Source organism: Amblyomma mixtum, chromosome 5, assembly GCF_055824585.1.
Source record: "Amblyomma mixtum isolate Tamu chromosome 5, ASM5582458v1, whole genome shotgun sequence".
Lineage (NCBI taxonomy): Eukaryota > Metazoa > Arthropoda > Arachnida > Ixodida > Ixodidae > Amblyomma > Amblyomma mixtum.
In genome coordinates, this window is record NC_143016.1 from 122,261,274 (window position 1) to 122,267,177 (window position 5,904).

Sequence of the window (5,904 nt, forward strand, 5' to 3'; positions counted from 1 at the left end):
AACGGGACAAGGGACACAGAAAGACGCACGCAACACAGGCGCTATGCGTTGTGTGCGTCTTTCTGCGTCCCTTGTCCCGTTTTGCGCTACCTCACATACCATACCAACGCGTTTCAGGCGACAACATCCGGCCATCCGACTGGCAGGTGCCAACTGCGGTTGCGCCGTGCGATGACATCGTCACGACATCCAGACATCCATTCTGGCCGGTAGACTGTGCCTTTATTAATTGTAAACCAGCCTCTCCGGCGGCCTACGGACCCGCGTGCTTCGGCGCAGCCGCGGCTTTGGCGGTGACTTTGGGCGCGCCGGGGGCCTCGGCTTAGCCGCTGGGTGGGCCGGGGGCGGCAGGTGGCCCAGGGACGCCGTGTGGCCCGGGGGACGCCATCGTGTGGCCCGGGGACGCCACCGTGTGGTCCGAGGACGCCACCGTGTGGCCCGGGGACGCCACCGTGTGGCCCAGGGACGCCACCGTGTGGCCCGGGGACGCCACCGTGTGGGCCGGAGAAGTGGGAATGACGACAGCAGCTGGAGGTGGTACGGCTTCAGATAGCACGCCGCCACCTGTTGTCATGTGGCTATGGAGAGGGATGGGATGGGATACATGTTAATTGCAGTTCTACGTGTGTGAAGAAACTGCTGCCGCCCTTAGACCATGACGAGATACATTTACAGTCTGACACGTCGTACACTGCAATGTCATGAATTTTGTATCCTGCACTTCCGAGTGAAGCTGCATTTTATTCCGATTTTAAGTCTGAATAGGAGCGCATAGCCTTGTGTGCGGGCATCCAGGATTAAACTTGCTGAGCTGGTGTTTCAGGGGTAGAGCACTAGAAAAGCGAACTAACCTATGTGGGTGTAAAATAGAGTAAGCTATCTTCTAGGTCGCTTCTTTTTAGGGGCAGGGTATGATGCCCAACTCCTGGCGAATATTTACATGAATAAAACCACGGAAAACACATGGTTGGAAACGGAAACGAATTCTCTCTTGAAAACATGTCAACTTCCAGGAGTTAACAATATTTTAACCGACGTGTCAGTCTCCTCTATTTGCTAATCTGAAGACCTCCGGTGGTGCGTTTAAAGGCCTCCTCCCACTGCTGTAACCCAAGCACCATTGTGCGATTTGAAACGCAAGCTGATAGATGATATAGTTTGTACCACCGTCCGCAGACTTGACACGAACGCTCGAATGCGGGGCTTGGACTGACATAAGCGTCGCTGAACGCTGGCCGCTGGATGTTTGCGGCGGCTGATGAATGCCGATGGTCTGCTGCCACTTTATAATGGTGAAATTACCGGAAAACGCTCAGCGCCTATAATTAATACAAGTCACACACTCGAGCGGCGGTGGTTAGTCAGCGGGCGGCGGTACATCTGGATAGTTGGCGGTGCCCGTAATGTTTTGCGCGGGTCTTTTTTTTTTAATTATACAACTACCGTTGATATGGACGACTTGAATAATAGGCAGTTTTTCTGGAGGCCAGAATATACAATGTATTTACTCTTTAATCTGTAAACTCGCTCTCCGGACATCGGACTGGCTGAAAATGCACGTGGCCCGTTGTGGCCAATGTCTTTTTGTCGTGTTAACTGCACAGCAATGAAAACAACCTCGGCTGTCCCCACCAGACCTTTCCTTTCCTGTATTTTGCGTGGAGCATACATGAGAAAGGTATTGTAAACTTGCCACTTTATCACTTTGGCAAACGCTCAAAGCATGCCTTTCACGCATTCCTACCATCCTTCTTCCCCTCACCCTTTACTGGTCATGCTACATAAGCCGGCTGATCGGTACGAATAAACCATTCCTATCCCGAGCGTCCGTCTGTGTTGCATGGAAGCACGATACGCGGAATGAGCGTACCAGCTATGTAACTGTGCCGCTGAGCGCAGAGCGAACCCCCGACGTGAGCCAACGTCGAAAGATGGTCAACAGTGAGCCGCTGGACACAACCGCTTCGGCCATGACACATCACCAGCTTCCAGAGTATGACGATCGCGGTCACAGCTGGAGGGCGTATCTTACGAAAGCTGAAGCCTATTTTGAAGCAACCCGAACAGGCGATGCAGTGAAGAATAGGATGTTGCTCAGTTCTGCATTGAGCATACGTACAGGAAAAGTCGCACCGAAGAAGCCAAATGCGCTGCAGTACGAAGAAGTAACCGAAGTCCTAAGTGCGTATTGACCCGAAAAGCCTCGAACGAAAAGTTTCCGCTTTTTCAAACGGCGCCAGTTTGAAGGTAAGTCTCTTCACAAATGTATTGTTGAAATTCCCCAAATAGTGGTTAGATGCAACTTCGTAAACATGCTCCATAGGACGCTTCGCGAAAAGATAGTTTGCGGCGGCAGGTCAAGTGTCTTGCAGAAGGAGCTGTTGGCGAAGACAGACCTCACCCTATAGGAGGCCGAAGCAATAGGGCTCAGCTGTGAGGCAGCAGAGAAGGGTGCCAACGCGATTTCTTCAGAGTTTAATGCCATAATGAATATAAGCACGCGGCGACCGACTTTCGACGAGCCGATATTAGTGTGGACGGTGCGGAAGCACAAAACACCATGGAAACGTCTGTACGTTGATGAAAGGTTACGGTTCACCTTGCAAGGTACGGTTACCTTGCACAAAAAAAAAGTGTCTTAGTGACGTAAGCAAGGAACGCCAGAAAACCCATGCTCGAAGCAGGTCAATCCTTAAATGTGAAAGAAAACCTTGGATGACGCGGCCTACAGGATGCACGTTTGTACCGTAGTTGCATCTCGGAAATTTCAATTCGAACCTCCGCTTCGCCGATCTTTCACGTGGTGCGACAGCGATATACAGATAATCGTCGATACTGGTTCGGCTCTGTTTGTTGTGCCTAGGCAACTTTTTGAGCAGTACAAGAAACAATGACCACCATTGTCGCCATGGCACATCAAACTTTCCTCTTACCTAGGGACTTTGCCAGTATTGGGGCAGTTGGATTATGCCTGTTTCTTACAACGGGACTGTCTTCGAGGGCTCAGTAATTGTTCCCGAGTGCTCAGGGCCGAGCTTCTTTGGATGCGACTTTATATCAAAACTCAGCAACGCAAGGTCGCCAGTCCTCAACGTCGTGGCGAAGCTGGAGGAGAGCCCAGGAAAGAACTGCACATCAGTCGTGGATGATGTGATCTCGGACTTCGAAGGCGTCTTCAGCACAAAAATTGTGCCCGATAGACGGACCGCCAGTGCATCTGCAACTTAAAGAAGAAGCCGCACCAAAATTCCGTAAGGCTTGTTTTCTTACATTTGCTTGATGCGACAAGGTATCCAAAGAGGTTGAAAGGCTTGAAACCATCGGAGTGCTGTCCCCTAACACAAGCAGAGTAGGCGACACCGATTGTGCCGTTACTGAAGAAAGAGCATCATAGTCAAGCCCCGAGCTCGAACAAACTATGGACATCAAAGATTAAGCTGTCAGATAGCAGATTTATTAAACAGCTATCCCGTCATTCATGCCCTATTAACCTAAAATCTTTCATTAAGCAGGTTTAAGAAAACACTGAAGGGATTATTCTTAAAGGAAGACTAGTGTGTTATGTTCATGTTTTTCTTCTTGTTTTCAATTTTATGTTCCATGTGCTTCAAGTTCGATAGTTTACATGTATTTTATGTTTGGAAGTGTTTTGTTAACATGTTTTGCTAGTAGAAGTTGCTGCACTTATTCTTGTACTCCGTTCCTGTACATATTCTTGCACTGTAAAAAAAAATATAATAAGGGGGTTGGGGGATACAGTTTCATCTAAGACATTTCTCTGCATGCAAACTCTGTTGAAACTCTGCATGAGTGTCAAACCGCTGCTTGCCACAGGGTGGCGTGACCTCGTCAGGCACTTTTCCGCCTTTTGTCACGTCCCCCAAGACAATAGTTTTGTATTATTGTCTTGAATAAAAAATGATTGATTGATTGAGGAATGATGTCACTGTTAGAATCTGCGCAGATTTCAGAGTAACCTTAAATTCTGCCTGCGAGCTGGAGCAATACCTGCCACCTGTTATTGATGGCATTTTTGCGTCTTTGAATGGTGGCGAGCAATTCAGCACGCTTGACCTGCGTGACACCTGTAATCAGATCCCTCTGGATGACAAGTCCAAGAAACTGTGCGTAATCATTACGCACCGCGGATTGTTCCGCTACGTTTGCCTTTCGATATTTCTGCCGCACCAGCTATTTTCCCGCGGAAAATCGACACTGCCTTGCAGGGCTCATCAGGTGTCCAGACTACCTCGACGATATTGTGGTATCGCAAAAACGCGGAGGGACATTAAGGCTTGTGCTCCAGCGTTTCCGAGAGCACGGGGTTAAGCTCAGACTGGACAGATGTAAATTTCGCCAGGCATAAGTTTTCTACTTAGGTAACCGAATCGACCGTGATGGTTTACATCCGGCGGAGTGGCATATCGAAGGAATCGTGCAAGCTCCCAGTCCGCAAAATGTGCAGCAGCTGCACGCATTTCTGGGCATGATTACATTTTACGCAAAGTTTATCCAAACTTATCATCCGTCCTTGCACCTTTGTACAAGCTATAAAAGAACACACGATTGGTGTGTGAACACGAGCAGGAGGCAGCATTTTTTGCAAGCTAAACATGGCCTTCGTCGTGGAGGGGTACTTACCCATTCCAGTCCGGCTGCAGCCCATAAGTTGGAAGGGGATACGTCCCAACGCGGTATTGGCACCGTACTATTGTATGGTAAGGTGAAAAAGCCCACAGCCTTCCTTTCGCGAATCTTAACAAAGGCTGAACGGAATTACTGGCAACTTGAACGCGAAGCCCTTGCCCTTGTATTTGGCGTGACAAAGTTCGGGGATTTTCGGAAGTGGGATTTTCACTCCCACTTCCTCCCTTCCTCTACGATGCGGTTCAGGTGTCCACCGAGATGGCAGAGAATGGCTCGACTTCCTTTCCTCAAAAAGCTTTGCGTTCAAAGGGCAAGGCATCGTGCCGAACGGGTGGTGGCGTTCCGTGTACGCCCTGGCAGCGTTACAACACGCTGTCGCGTTCCACTCCTAAAGGCGAAGCTTAAGCGTAATTAATTCGCAGTTAATTAGTATTTACCAATTAATCAGTAATTAACCATTGATTAGTAATCTGTCATTACTCAGTAATTAGTCATTAAATATGTGTGACGTCACCAGTGCCACAGAGGCAGTCAAAGTGGCGCGGAAAACGCCTTCGCCTCTACGCACTTTAGACAGCCAAAGTGTCCCCTCAATTTTTTCTACTGCATTAGGTTCTCACTTATAATTGGCACATCGTGCGCTGCGAAACCTCACTGCATGAAGAATTTTGCCTTTATTGAAATGCGGGCGTTGTCATCCAGCTCAAACCAGCGAAAACTAAAGCTCATTTAGCAGAACGCCAGAGGAAAGCCGCTGAACTACCGCGACGTATATGAGACGTGTTAGATAAACGGATAGATATTGACAGAAAATATTAATCACACGACTGCGATTGACATTCTGGCAAACTCACTTTTCGCAGAGCAGGCCTGATGATTTCTCAGCATTGATCATTTCGGACACATCACTGTATGGGGCTGCACCGCGGCCTCATGGAAACAGACCACTAAAAGCCCTGATAAGTTCCCCCAGATGCGTAACGCTAAAATAACGAATGCCTTGCAGACCCCACCAGTCGCACAGGTAACATGTAGGGGCTGACATCTCCGCGCACAGTCATGGACAAAAGTTGGCGGGATGTGCGTTTCGAAAATTTTTGAAATGAAAGCTTCGCTAAGCTAGGTTAAGGCAAGGTCATCGTGCGTGGAGATTTCACCTTCATTTGACCTTCAGATAAAGCAAAGGAAAGGAGAGGTGCATAACTGGCCCCTTGGGACAGTGGGCACCTTAGTCGTGCTTTAGGTACGAAACCGATG

The 5,904-nt window shown here is 48.9% G+C and overlaps 1 long non-coding RNA gene across 1 annotated transcript; it reads right to left on the minus strand.

The window, feature by feature from the left end:
- Positions 1 to 214: 214 nt before the first annotated feature.
- Positions 215 to 5,603, minus strand: LOC149343558 (uncharacterized). Its single transcript, XR_016282714.1, has 2 exons — positions 5,502 to 5,603; positions 215 to 578 (listed from the first exon to the last, which is right to left on the minus strand). It is a non-coding gene; the product is annotated as an uncharacterized LOC149343558 (long non-coding RNA).
- Between the last annotated feature and the right edge of the window lie 301 nt (positions 5,604 to 5,904).